This window comes from Ailuropoda melanoleuca, chromosome 7, assembly GCF_002007445.2.
Source record: "Ailuropoda melanoleuca isolate Jingjing chromosome 7, ASM200744v2, whole genome shotgun sequence".
Taxonomy (NCBI): Eukaryota; Metazoa; Chordata; class Mammalia; order Carnivora; family Ursidae; genus Ailuropoda; species Ailuropoda melanoleuca.
Window position 1 is genome coordinate 134837722 of NC_048224.1, and position 15331 is coordinate 134853052.

At 39.0% G+C, this 15331-nt stretch overlaps 1 long non-coding RNA gene across 1 annotated transcript in view; it reads right to left on the reverse strand.

The window, feature by feature from the left end:
• Positions 1-1667: 1667 nt before the first annotated feature.
• Positions 1668-15331, reverse strand: part of LOC117803128 — a 40572-nt gene continuing 26908 nt past the window's right edge. The window contains exons 2-3 of the long non-coding RNA XR_004626806.1: positions 4137-4638; positions 1668-3397 (exon numbers count right to left, since the gene is read on the reverse strand). This is a non-coding gene — a long non-coding RNA (uncharacterized LOC117803128). The remainder of the gene's footprint in view (positions 3398-4136; positions 4639-15331) is intronic.

The window sequence follows — 15331 nt, forward strand, 5'->3', positions numbered from 1 at the left end:
TGTTTTATACAATTTCCATCATCTTCTACAAGAATAGGGGCTTCATGAAAGCAGAGATTTGTTGCTTGCTTGTTTCTTGCTATATTCCCAATGCCGGCCCATAGAAGAGGACATTCAAAACACAAGTGTTTAAGGAATGAATGAATGTTCCACTTTGCTTTTCTTTGACTAATAGTGCTATTAAGCTTTTAAAATAATGATCTATCAATTCTTTTTTCTTTCTCCTCTGAGTCATGTATTGAATCCTCTGACTCCTGTTCTGGTAGTTGAGTTTTGGCGTGTTCAAACTGAGCAGAGGGATTCAGAGTCCCTTTTGCTGGTCTGTAGAAAGTTGGTGTGGGGCTCACTTCTGGTCTCCCCATACTCAAGACAGCTGGAGTTCACCTGTGAAGCCTCTGAGGGTGGGGCCAGCCTACACAGGCCCAGGAAGGTCAGAGCATTAGACAATTATTTATTTTGAGCCTCTCAATTGGCATTCTATGCTTTAACCAAAATTTTTTGTTTACCTATTTGCATTTGCTCTCTATAATTAAAAAAAGTAACTTTTCATTACCTTTGTTGAAAACACTTCTCTCCGTTCTAGCATTTATTGTATAACTTGCCGCATGGTTTTCTTTCTTAGAATTCTTTTTTCTTATAAACTCTGGATTTTCTCTAATGAATTATTAAATCCTTACAACTCATTCCTAACTTAAACTTCTTGTCAAAATATGCACATTTTTTTTCTTCACAGTTTGTCCTGGACTGAAATTTTAATACTGTCTAGTAAGAAGTGTATTCTTAGATTTTTGAGTTAATAATAATAATTTTTTTAAAGACATGAGTTACCTATCTAGATTCTCCAATATTAATGGAAACTTACTATCTCTGTCTTTAGCAATTGTTCAACTTTTTCACGTCTAAGGGATTTCCATTTCAGAGTTTAAAAAAATCTATGAACGAAAGAGTCACCTTAAATATCTTTTTATTTCTGCTAATGCATGCCAGCATTACGTCTGATGTTGGGGACAGAGCAGTAATTGAGACGGAAAAGTTGCTGGCCCATGAGTCTTTTCCTTCCAGACACTACATACTTATTTTGCATGCATATTACATATGAAAATGTGTGCCAGGCACTGCCGGAAGGGCACTGAGACACACACGTTGCAGGAAGAGTCAGGCTCTGTCTTCTCAGGAGCAGGTCTTAATCCCTGCTCTGTTACTTGCACACCTGAGTGGCCTTGGGGAATTTCCTTAACTTTCCACATGTGCCATGTCTCAAACTTATGTTCAAAATTAAACTCTTCTCCTGCCTCCCCATAATGATCTTGCCTCAAAGTTTCCCCTATTGGTAAATGAGATCTCAATTCTTCCAGATGCTCAGGCCAAAAACCTTGAAGTCATTCTTGACACCTAGCTTCGTCTTATACAACTCATTCAATCTATTAAAAAGATAGATCATCAGCTCTGTCTTCAAGATAGGTCCAGAATCTAATACTTAGGAAAATCACCACACCTACTATGTGATAAAAGGCAACATCCTTTCTCACCTGTACAACTGCTATAATTTCCCGGCTTAACCTTTCTGTTTCTACCTTCTTCCCCTATGGTTTAATGTCCGCAGGGTGCCATTTACCTTTTTTTTTTTAATAGACTTTATTTTTGAAGCAGCTTTAGGTTCACAACAAAATTAAGTGGAAAATACAGAGATTACCCATAAACCTCCCACCACCTGACACAACACAGCCCCCACTGTCAATATGCCCACCAGAGGGGTCCATTTGTTGTAATCGATGAACCTACATTGATCCATCATCATCATCCAAAGTCCACAGTTTATATTTGGGCTCACTCTTGGTGTTGTACCTGCTATGGGTTCCAACAAATGGACAATGACATGCATCCACCACTGTCATATCATACAGACCCAGCTGTCTTTCAAAGTGGGGTTCATTCTCCATTCTGCTCAAGACTTCAATGGCTCACCATCTCCCTCAAAATGGAACTCCGGTTCTTCCATGAACTTACAGATCTCTGTGATGGGGCTCCTTGTCTCCTCTGGTTTCTCCTCTGTCTTTGCTACCGCCTCTTGCTTGCTCTCTCCAGATGCTCCTGGATGTTTGCTCTCATCCTTCCCTTGGCCACACTGCTCTTCCTCCAGAGCTCAACTTGTCCCTCGCGTAGCCCCTTGCTTTCACTCAAGCACCATCTTGGCAGAAGGACAGGCATCGCAGCCAGCCCAGTTCTGCTAGAACCCTCTTCAACTCCGAGCCCTTATTCTGCTTCCTTCTTTCTTGCACTTATCTTCTCCAAATATTTTATGTATTTTTTTGTCTGTGTATTTGTTGTCTTTATGTTCCAACATAATGTAAGTGATGAGATTAAGGACTTTATTCTTTTTGTTCACCATCACACTGAATAAGCTGACTTTTCAGTGCCTCAGTTTTTCCATCTGTAAAGTGGATATAACAATAGAAGCCACAATATAGGATGTCTGCAATGATGAAATAATGTCACAATGCAGGTAAAGTTATGCCTGGTACACCATGCTTACTGCATGTTAGTTGTTCTTATTCTTGTCATTTTGAAGATGATGTAAAGAGCTCACGGTCCTTTCCCCCAGCTCGTTTTCCTCCTTTTAAATTTCAGTCTCTCTGGACTCTTTCAAACTGGTGTCTGGACCTTATGAACCTCTGCCATTCTATGTATATTAATAGCTCTACCGGGCCCTAAATACTTAGCAGCTGGCATTTTAAAATACATTAATATAGTGTTTTAAATGACAATATTCTTCCAATACGGAAATTGAATGTGGTTTAAAATAGTCTTATAATAATATAGCAACAAAAATCATAATAATACTCACTTTATATTGAGAAACTACTGTGTGCCAGAACCTTTTTAATGTGTTTTCTCTAACGCTTAAAATAATCTTGCAAGGCTGGGATTCTTTCACCAAGTTTTGAGATCAGGACACTGGATGTCAGAGCAGTGAAGAACACATTGCCTCCTTAGACCACAGACCCAGCAAGATATGGGCTTGGGATCTAGGCTCAGGATGTCCTGGATTTCCAGCCTTGCTCTTCTCACTATGGCATGAAGCTGGACCACAGACGAGGAGGCCTTGCTCAGCGTAAGTTAACTTCTACAACAGCCATGGACGTGAGGTGCAGACATGCTGGCTCTCCCCTATAGCTCAGGCCCAGCCATGAGCAGGGAGTCCTGAAGGGCCTCGAGCAGACCACACTGCAGAGTCTCACAGAAAGCTTACCTGGAAGGCTGAGTTACTTCTTGAAGAGACTTCAAAAAAATTGTACTATTTCACAACTTTCACAAAACCATGGTAAGGGTGAATGAACAGCTGGTATTTTGTGTACGGAAAAGTAGAGACCATGTACTCCAGGTAAACTGATACATCCTGTAATATAATATATACAATAATTTCACATGTCATCGTTAGAATCTCACCGACTGGTTTTAAAATACCTGATTGATTAATTGCATTCAGCTTCTTTGCTTAATGTTTTTAATTGTGTGTGTGTGTGTGTGTGTGTGTGTGTGTGTGTATGTTTGGTTCTTCCTCTCTCGACTTTATGCTGGGTTTTTGCAAAGATTAATATTTGTATTGTTTTTTTTTCCCTTGAAGTGTATATTATATTGGTGATATTTTAAGAAGTACCATTCACAGGGAGATTTTTCTTGATTAAAACAGTATGGTGGTGGTGAGGAATTCACTTATTTTTGCTTATAAAATGAATTCAATGCAGTCCATAATTTGTCTATATTCAAAGTCAGTTTTTCTCCCTTATACTAAGAGAATTCCATCCTTTTTTTTTTATTTTGATAGCTTCTTTAAATGTTGACATGTTTAAGGAAACCAGATTCTTTAACAAAGCAAGAAAAAAATAGTCATGACTAAAGTTTTAAGCATTTTAAGTGGTAGACTCTCCTTTGCTTTTTAACCACATTAAAAACGAAAGGTGATCTTTTAGTCTGAAGACTTATTAAAAGCACAAATGACCACCAAAATTAGTTACTGAAAGAACAAATGAAAAGTTAGTGATACCCCCCCAAAATCCCTAATTATACCACAAAACCAGTTATCAAACTATTTAATCCTTAATGTAGAAAAAAAACCTTCTGGAAGGTAGACACACTTTAGTATTTGTTGCCAGCTGGAAATCTCAGTTTAGAATGGTCTTCAATTTTACTTGTTTCTTGGCATCCCCAAATGATGGTGAATTTGACATTGTCAAAAACCAAACTTTGGACACTAAATAAAACAAAGCAGAAAGATTAGTTTGTTGTAATGGTTTCAATCTGTAAACCAAGAAACTCAAGGCTATAGGAACGATGAGTTTTAAGTTGCTCACAGACTAAGGGATTCTTATGGGATAAATAAGGAGGTGATTTGGTTTTTTCAGCTGATTGGTTTCCTAATGATCTTCTTTCTTATTTTAGATCAGATTAGCTGTCAGATGAAGAAGGAAGTCCAGTAATGGCATGAACAGACTTGACATTTGGGAATTGGCTGATGTCCTCTGCTAATTTCTGAGAAGGGTTGTAACTTCCTTGGAGGTTGGGTTAGGTTTCCTTCATCACCTGCATTAGCTGTCTCCATTTTGTCCTTGACATATGTGACTCCATTTCAGTTGTGGTCTACAAAGACATAGGTAAGAAATAAACATTGACAAAGCAAGGGCCACACATGGGGCATTTGTAAATGTCACCTTACATAAACGTCACCAACATGTAAAGCAAGCCATTTTCTACCCTGTTTACAGTTGAAGAAATTGAGTTCTGAGTCAATTGCCAAAGTCACAGAGATAGGGATGCTGCATATACTAAACAGAGAGTATAAATGAAAAACCCCTTAAGCCATGGGACTTTAAGGGATGACTCTTTGGCCCCCTGGCATGATCACTGAGGATATATAGTGTACACACAATGAAATAAGATCAAACAGTACAGAAATATACAAAGTACAATGCCAACCCATCGTTTCCAAATCCCCTTTGCAGAATTTACCACTGTCATGATTTAATGTACAATTTTCTAAATTTTTCAATGTTTAGACAATAGGAGGTACACCATGACTGGGCCAAGGTTTGCCTACACAAGTGTTTTGCTTGGCTAGCACTCTATTTTTAAAGCCTTTAAAGGAAATGAAAACATTAAGCACATACCCAAAAGCATACATTAGCACCTGAATCTAGTCTACCTTGTCCTGAGAAACCTAGACATCTAAGTGGGGTGCTGGCTCCTGCAGGGGATGCTGTGCCTCAGTCCACACAGCCCCCTCACCTCTCACGTGCCCACAGTCACCTGCCCTAGGTCACACCTGGCCTGATGTTACCTTGTTGGCTCCTGGGAGCCCTCGAGTTTGCGACCCGGATATTTATTCATTAAATATCTTTTCCACTTACTATTCTATTGGGACTACCTTTCCATATCTTTCCTTCATTTCTTAAATACCTATCCACTAGTCCATTGTTTGGATACAATATCCTTTATTCAACCCTCTTACCACAGATGAAGAGTTAGCCTGTTTCTGATTTTTGCTATCGAAATGCTTTAATGACTGTCCTTATACATATATTTTGCGACTTCTGTTTATGTTGCAATAAGATCTAGTCGTGGAGGTAGAAATTACAGGGTACAGAGGTATGCATGTTTTGTCTTTTGATGAGTTGGCCAAATTGTCGTCCAAAGTTTTCATTGAATATATTACATGTAAAAACATGTATTCCCCAGTGCCCACAAATGGGTCAAGTCACATATGGGTAGACACTCAATTTGGAACCATTTTGGGGAAAGTGTGCATTTTAGAACAATGAAAGAAATAAAGTATTATAAACTTTATTTTTAAAATTGATTTTGGGGTGTCTGGGTGGCTCAGTCAGTTAAGTGTCTGCCTTCGGCTCAGGTCATGATCCCAGGGTCCTGGGATCGAGTCCTGCATCTGGCTCCTTGCTCAGCAGGGCACCTGCTTTTCCCTCCGCCTCTCCCCACCAGTTGTTCCATCTCTCTCTCTCTTAAATAAATAAATAAAATCTTTAAAAAATCTTTTTAAATAAAATTACTTTTAAAACACTTATGTCCACCTTGAACTTTATTCAAGGTGCCACTGTGGACTATGGTGCAATCACTCTTCATCGTAGAGATACACAGTACTGAAGAAGCCACAGGAAACTGCTCTGCTCTGCTTAAATACTCTTTGGTAAATGCAATAAAGAACTCAGGAGAAGCATGCATTGCTGTAGGAAATTGTACTGAGTGTGGCTTTTGCATTGTTCCTAGCTTTTGACCTATCGTTTGAACAATTTTAAGGAAAAAAATTCCCTCCTGAGAAGGAAATATAATAAACACCACTTAGGAAATACAGAGATATAAATATAATTATGAGAAGAATGTGCTATTTCTGCCAAATTACTGGTGGAAATCTAAAAAGGAAATTAAGGCTTTTTAAAACCCAGCAAAAACATTCACTTTACACAGAATAAATCCTGCTCAAACCTTACCTGAAGTGAGATTTCTGAAAGACTGACTGACATCCATCTCCTAAGACAAGAACGAGAGAGCCTGAGCACAGAAGTATTTATGACTTTGCTCTTTCTAGAATGTGATCACCGATCTAAGCATTTTTCTGTGACAACAAAGATCATGTCTGTTCTTTTATACATTTCCTCCTTAACAAGTAATTTTAAACTGTGTACAAATATATATGTGTGTGTGTATACACACATATACATAAACTATAAACTATATGAGGAAGACATCTTCCTCAAGCAGAATACAGAAACTGACCCTTACCTTCATTAGGGTTTAAATAGATTTCACTCTTTATTTTCAGAGAATAAATTCCTTGTCCAAATGATCAACTCTACAGAAAACAAAATTCAATCTTTATCATATAAGAACACCTCCATGACAAGGATTTTAAGGTAGAAGTGTAGAAATTCTCTACCCCGAAACAGAGTCAATTTTTCCATATTTTTCGAATAATCACTTTTCTTACCTTTATATGTCCCATTTTTAAATTTTCACTTCTCGTTTCTCTCTGAGTAGTTAATGATAGTAAGTGACTTTTATATGCTTTGGTAGGGATTCAATGAAAAAAATCAATATATTACTTATGCTTATCTTTGAACTGCCAAGAGAACATTTCACCGTTTTCCCTTGCCCCCATATCCTTTACAAAATGAGCCAGATCTGAAGAAATATGGGAATAAATACACCACTTTACAAATGAGAGCAAGTATTATGCTTATCCAAGTGGGCTATAGATCACATTGTGTTTAAAAGATCCTAAATTTAAAATTCTCCCAAAAGATTGAAGCAATAGAACATTAACTCATTCAACAAATACTTGTTCAGGATTTACTATGGGCTAAGCTTCAAATAGAGTGTTCCAAAGGATATTAGGAAGTATCAGATAGTTTTTTCTTAAAATCTGAGCGAGAAAATACACATACATAACTATGTGGAAAGCCCCAAATTATTGACCCAAACTGAACAAAAGAAAGGGACCATTGACAAGTATAAAGCTCTCCACTTTGTTTAAAAACAATCCATTTCATATGCTCACATTTAGAAAGAACTGAGAACTGGCTACAGACTGTAGGAGCTGCTAAAATCCCCAACACGAGTCTCCCTTGAAAGTATCTATCATCATCCCCCACTGAGACTCAAGATGCAAAAGTGCCTGGGGCGCCTGGGTGGCACAGCGGTTAAGCGTCTGCCTTCAGCTCAGGGCGTGGTCCCGGCGTTATGGGATTGAGCCCCACATCAGGCTCCTCTGCTATGAGCCTGCTTCTTCCTGTCCACTCCCCCTGCTTGTGTTCCCTCTCTCGCTGGCTGTCTCTATCTCTGTCAAATAAATAAATAAAATCTTTAAAAAAAATAAAAAAAATAAAAAAAGATGCAAAAGTGCAACAGAATTTTTACAATGAGTGAGAAATACTGGCCAGAATCAAGTGAGGAGGAAATGTCAGCTCCACACAGGAGCTGCTCAACAAATTGTCGGGAAATGAATCAATAAATGAACTGTCTTCAAACATGGCTGCAAAAAGTACCTGAGGAATAAAGCCAGGCTGTTCCTTATTTTCATTTTTCTAGGGCGGAAATAAACACTGCAAAGAAGAACTGAAAAGAAAGAAGTTTTCTCAATGTGTGGTCTGGTTTTGTAAATAAAGTTTTATTAGAACACATTCACACCCAATTATGGACCTTTCTCTAGGGCTTCCCTTAAAGCCTAAATTATGTACCGTCCAACCTTTTAGATATCTCCCACCACCAGCAGGGCTCCAGTAGGGCCCACGGCAACCTTGTTACGATAGTGCTGATGACTTTATAAAATGAAAGGGTGCAAAATGACACAGGGAAAAGGAGAGACATCAAAGTGCCTTCATGTCAAAGTTTCTTCATTCTGTTGCAGCGCGCATTGAGCTTATTTTCTTGCTTTCCTACGTAGGAGGATTTTCAAAAAATATGTGTTTCTGTGACCAACCACATTTAGAAAAGACTATACACAATAACCTCTTCCTGAAGATTCTTAATAAGCTATACGTACCTACTTACTCTTATTCTGAGGTGACCTGTGGGCAAGGAGCCAGGTTTGCTTTGTTGAACCCATTACTTGTCAATCATACTTGAGGAAGGAACTCCTGTTCTCAGAGCACTCTTTAAACTCACCAGAGCCAGAATATGCATTCCCTTAGAGAATATTGCTGCTTTTCTCTATGGAAAGGAATTGGCGGAAGTGTTCCAAGTAGCGTGGACACACACGGTACAAGGTGATCACCATGACAAGAATATTACGTGCCAGACGTGAATGTCTAGAGCCATAACAAAGCACGTGACAAACTGTAAATAAACTTGCTGATTAGAACTTTGTCTATAGTAGGATGGTGTTTTTCCAAGCTGCCCACGGACCTTCAGCATCAGAATTACCTGGGATACTTGTAAAAAGCGCTAACTTCATGGGCCATCCAACAATACATCAGAATATTTGTGGTGGTGATGTGGATCTTGATTTTAACATTCCCCAGCTAATTTTCATGTGCCTTGTTATTAAAGAACCAAGGTCTCTGGAAGATCAACAGAGATCTCTGGGAGAGAACCCCAGGGCCCATTTGTCTATGATATTCCTACTTTCCCCAGAACTTTGGTAAAACTGTATATCATCCAAACACGAAGCCCTACTGCCTTGGGATAACATCAGCGAAGTGGTGTAAGCAGATTAATGCCCTGGGAAAACCACAAAACAAAGATTTGCACCCATCATAGCAATCTCTCTACCAAATTTTAGGAAATCAAGAACATTTGCAAAGAAGAGTCAGCTTCATTTCTCACATTTTCCATAAAGCTTTTCTTGGATCCTTCCAAGATGTCCTTGTCCCTTGAACTTGATTGTAATTTAGTTTCTTTCCCATTACTTCATAAATATTTATATTATATTGAATATCATAATATTCTATTATTTTATATTTGATGATTCTTATCTCCTCATTACATATGCTTAAAAATATGCTGTACATTGTGGTACGCAGTGGGGATAATTAAATCTGTTTACATAAATACATGTGGCATGCTTGATTTACTGGTATTGTCAAGTAGGTTGTAACATATGCATCAACCTTGTCAGTAGCCTTGTTCATGGTCAGCTTTGTGAAACTGACAGGCACAAGAAGACTCCTGACCATGCCCCAGCTATTTCCCCTCCTCCCTCTTGATTATAAACACTGGTTTCATCAACTTTACAGGTGATATTCACGGGGAAGAACAGTTCCAACGTCATATAATACTGGGAAGCGGTGGCTATGCTATGAAACTGAGAAAACAGAGTTTCGAGTCTGCTTGTTTCACTAATCAGATAGGCTCAGGCAGGAATTTCCCTGCAGTCCTGAGGTCCAAGTTAATAGCTTGAGTAACAACAACAACAAAATTGTTGTTCACAGAAGGATTGTTTTCCTGAGTGGAGAACATGGTAAAAATCGTGTATCCCCAAAGTCGTAGAAACAACCAGGCATCATGAGTCCTAATTAGGAGAAGAAGTGTTGCAAAGAATTCTCTGAAGGTGCTGATACAATGCACACATGTCCTGAGGGAAAGATGTGTATGATCTGCGACGAGGAGACGGAGACGGGGTTTCAGATAGCTGTGGGGCAGAACTGTAAAGAATGGAGGGAATGTGTAGATTCAGAAAGAAAACAGAATGTCATAAAAACTTGAAGGCCCAATTCAGTGGTGCTCGGGAAATGGTCAACAGAAGATCAGACAGCTCAAGAGCAAGACCAAGAGGAAACCCAGAATATACTGTTTTGACATTAGTTTTCCAGGCAAAGAAATGAGGGGATCCACATTCAAATGGTCCAGTAAAAAAGCCCAGGACGTCTCTGAGGAAGATCCGGGGCCACCCCTGGGGGCAGCAGTTGTCATGGTCGCCAACTTCGGTGGGCTGGTGCCCAGGTCGGTGCCAGCCCACTTCTGGCAAGAACCTCTGTGGTCTTCAGAAACTTTTCCTGGGTTTGAAGGTAACTTTGATTAATGAGTGAGAGGTAAAGGCAGACGATCTCTTTAAGGCTTAGAACAGTCGATCACAAAATGTAAATTCAACAGGTCTATGATTTCATAAGAACAGGAGCCTGTCCCATGGCCATAGTAGGCACACAGTAATTACATTTGCAAAAGAATATAATTTTCCACCAAACTTTCTCATAGGAGCAAAAATTAGTTATGCCTTTGAATATCTTCTGTGCTAAATTCAGCATAGGTGGCCTGAGGGGATGCAAGGTACCATTGCTAAAAAGGAAAAGCTAAAGGAAGATCCAAGGGTTCTTTTGATTATCTGTACCTCTTTCTATATCAATACCTATATCCATACTAGATCTAGATATTTCGTATATGCGTATATTGGAGATAGTTTAATATCAGTAGCCATCTGTCTATGGCTTCCACATAATATTCCTTTGTGTATTTTTCCCAACTTCTGTTGGATTGTGGCCGCAGAAAGTGATGTATAGGAGAGCTATCTGGCCGGGCAGCCTACAGTTTGGAAAATAATCAAATGTCTTTGCAGTTGATTGTTCATGTTCCTGGGATGGAGGAGGTCTGTGCCCTGTTTTAGTGACCACAAAAGAAGGAATGTATTCTACCAGCAAAAGGACTGAACCTTCAGAGCGAGGCCTCCAAGTATTAGATTGTGTGTTTGTCTGCTGTTCTGTTGTTGGCTTGCTTCTGATAATTTGCTTCTCCTGCCCTCTCTGTGAGCTCTTTCAAGGTCAGCAGCTTCCAAGAGCCCTCCTCTCGTGACTTCCCCAGTCCACACAGATGAGTGACGTTTCAGAGTTATATTCCCAAGGAAGCTCTGGCTGCTGATCAAGAGTAATAACACTGCTTCGCTCATGGTACATTTACTGAGAATTTGAGAGCAACCACATGTATCATGAAGAGTAATGAGCTCTAATTTAGAGGGAATTGAACAGGCGAAATGCTGTATTTGCCTGAAATGCTATCCTACAGAAACCTTGCTTTGTGGTTCGACTTTACTGCCCTAAGACCCTATCACCCTCTAGGTTGATTCTAAGTTACTGTGCTCCCTACCTATGACAGCAAATATGCCCTTCTCTACAATTAAATTGCATTAAATTTAGTTTTCATTTCCTTTCGTTTTCTTCTTAAGAATTTATACCAACTTTTTTGAAGGATTTATTTATTTGAGAGAGAGAGCGCATGAACAGGGGTAGAGGGCAGAGGGAGGGGGAGAGAGAGAATCTCAAGCAGACTCCCCGCTGGGCGGGAAGCCCAATGCAGGGCTGGATCTCATGACCCTGAGATCATGACTTGAGCTGAAAGCAAGAGTCTGACCCTGAACTGACTGAGCCACCCTGGTGTCTCTCTACCAACTTTTAAGATACTAACTTTCAAATTGTATTTGAAAAGGAGAAAACAAATGAAACCTTTTATAAAACTAGGCTATGCATGCCACTTTAAAGAGGAACCTTTCCCTTCCACCTCCACCTTACCGACTTCTGTGGGCCTATGCACCTTTGTAGATCCATACGATGTCTGAACAATGCAGTGGTGCTGTCATCATTTGCAGGTAAGAGGAGTCAGTGGGACTGAAACTAGCATTAACATTGTCTCCAGTCCAAGTCCCAGTTAGAGAGTGAAAGCTAAGGTTTACTCAGAACTTTCCTATTTACCTTCCTGTGGGCATGAAATAGCCTTTCATCAAAACATAATTCTAATTTTTAAGTATTTATTTGAGGACTACATGTCTGTGGCTGACACTAACCCACTGAGAGAAACTAGTTTAATCATGTTCACCAGATAATCGTTTTATTATATTTATGTTTTGTTACAATTTTTATCATAAATTCCAACTCATCATTCTTTTCTTCTCAGAAAAATCTGTTGCACTTGGAAAAAATCCATCTTCTGAGTGAGAATATTCTATCTGCCAAATGGTGATGGTTGGCATTTGAAGAAAAAGTAAACAGAAAGTGAAATAGTGAGATAATTATTTTTATGGAAAGTACTATCGGTAACAATATACCAAAGTTTGTTCTTCAATTACTTTGGACTATAAATAGGCAACCAAAAAAGGATGATGGGAAAGATGATTCCAGATTTCTATTTGAGTTACACTAGTTCCAAAATGTAAAATTATTTCATATTCTCCCAGATATTAGCGCAATTAGCCAAACAGCAGATGCCCTTCTTACGGATGCTTGCTGATGTCCTGAATGAGAAAGGCACAGTAATTGGCTTGATCCAGATGTCCATGTGAAGTCACTGAGATTCAGAAATAGTAAAATTTCTGAAGAAATATGAAAGGGATACTAAATCAAAAACAGGGTTTTTTTTTTTTAAATCCTGGGAAACAGATTCAAGCAAAGAATAGTGCTTAAAAAATGTGTGATTTTAAAAATACACATTCAATAATTTCAGATGGAATGGGTTTAACACTAATGTTGCAACTGTACTTTGTTTATAAGATACTTTATTAGTCTAAGATCATAACACTATTTCTTTAGAGCTGCTGATTCCCTGGGCACAGTCAGATCGAAAATGATAATAAATATGTTACTCTGTAACTCCAATCTTTCAGAAATCTAACTATCATTCATTTCCAGTCCATGAGATGTGTCACAAAAATTCCTATGCAGTTTCTTGTTCTATCAAGGCTCTAAAATCATGTCTAGCTATTCCCAAGAAATCTAAATATACAAGCCTGACATTGTTGTCACATAGGGCCAACCTTTGTCAATCAGGACTACTGTTTGGAACAAAAGAAATGAACTTGGTTAACAGAAACAGAAAAAAAAAAAAAAAAAAAAAAAAAAAAAGATCATAGGGGTACAGATAAATCCGAGAATCAAGAAGCCTGGAAAATCGGATTTGAGGACTCAGGTCCAGCAAGATGGTTAGTTATAGCAAAAATTAAGGTCATGCACAGGGACAACTGAGGGAGGGTGCAGTCATGGCAAGCTCCAGACCACCATGAGTGCTGTCTCTGGACCATGGATGCTACCTGCTTGCAATTGGAAGTCCTGCTTGCAATTACATATGCAAAGACCCAAGTGAGGGCATTCACATGGACACAGTTAGGTCCCCTGGCCTTACTGGAGCTAGCAATGACTTGGGGAGCAAGTATCTGCCCTTCCTTCCATCTTTCCTTCTTTCCTGACTTTCGTGTTCTTTCTTCTTTCTTGCTGTAAGGTAGGTTCAGAAAGCTGAGACGCTGGACATCCAGAGGAATGAAAGTGTTCACATACATGCCGTGTCATTTCTTCACTCCACCCATACAGTGGTGTGGAGAGGCAACTGCGATCTCTCAGTTGTGGCCACTTCCCCCCTCAGGAAAGAACACTATTGACTAAACTTGTACTGTTTTGTTTAAAAGAGATTGATGAAACATACTTTATATTATTATTGTCACAGTTTCATGTGTTCATTATAAAATAATTGGAAAACAGATAAGCAAAGAGAAAGAATAGAATTCAAAAGTCATCCAGCCAGAAATAACAAAGTGTCAACATTTTGTTGTGTATCTCTAGATTTGAAAAAAAACTTTTAAAATAAAAATGTAGTTGTGTGTGTGTATCTAAATGTATATGCAAATGTACACACATCCCACACAAAAACATAATTGGATAACTTGAGAATACAAAACAACATACCTGAAACATGTTTCACATTCCACGGTTTTTCTACATTATTTCTATTTACTCACATAAATTCCATTAAATTACTATATCATAATTCATTTAATGCAGCCACTATTGTTGCCTTTCGGGAACTTCTCCTCACATGTCTTTCCTGTGATAAACAAGCCTGCGATGAACATCTTTAGAGAAAATGTATAGTTACAGTCTCAAGATAAATTTTTAGACTTGGTTTCTCACAGGATCAAAGCATAACTGCCTTTTCTAGGAAAGCTTCAGAGCGAGTATCCTGTAGTTAACAGCTGCTGACTTATAATTGGATCCATCTGAGGAACATTTTTTATAAACCATAAACATGTTTACAAGACAAGAGTCCAAGTGTTTTCCCCTCTCTGCACTGTTTGATGAGATAAGGCTCACCAGAAAGTGAACTGCTGATGGCCAATCAGGTTGTCAGAATAGAGTCCGGTCATTAGGGGGCAAATTTAGGACTGAAAAATTCTCTTCGCCTCTCTCTACCCCCATCTAATAATGTCTAAGTCCTCTTTATCCATCCTTCAAATGACAACTGAAATAGAGCCATTCACAAAAGATTCTTTCTCTGGAAGTGACCCCTCCCTGGTTTTCTCTTCCTTCAAGTTTTTCCTCACACCCCCCCCACCAGTAAATTTTGCTTGAGAAGTGTAGTCACTCTAAGTCCCTATGCCCTCATCCCTCTTGTATTCCACAACCAAGACACTACTTTTTTACCCACCATTCTCCCTTGACTGACCTAGAAAAAAATATTGATTTTCATTGCAAATGTAATGTGTGCTAAATTTTTTAAAATCTATAATTACAGAAAAGGATAAATTAGAAGATGACCACGCTCTGCAATCCACTCCTTACAGAGAATCTGATTTCTAACGGCCGAGGTTCCCCAGGAGTGTTTCTTGAGGGCCCCCTGTCAACTCTCAATAAAGACCAGTTTTTACCAGTCAACATTCACAACCAATAGAGTCAACTAGTCATTTGCAAATGATTCCAACTTCTTTCTGATTTCAGGACACTTACTCTCAAGTGCCTATTGTATTCCTTTGCCTGCAGGGTTACTTTGCTAGGGGGCTGGGTTCTGTGCCTTGGTTCTGAGGCTAGAGCCGCTTTTGATCTTAAGACGTCAGCTAGCACTTTCCAGTCTTGCA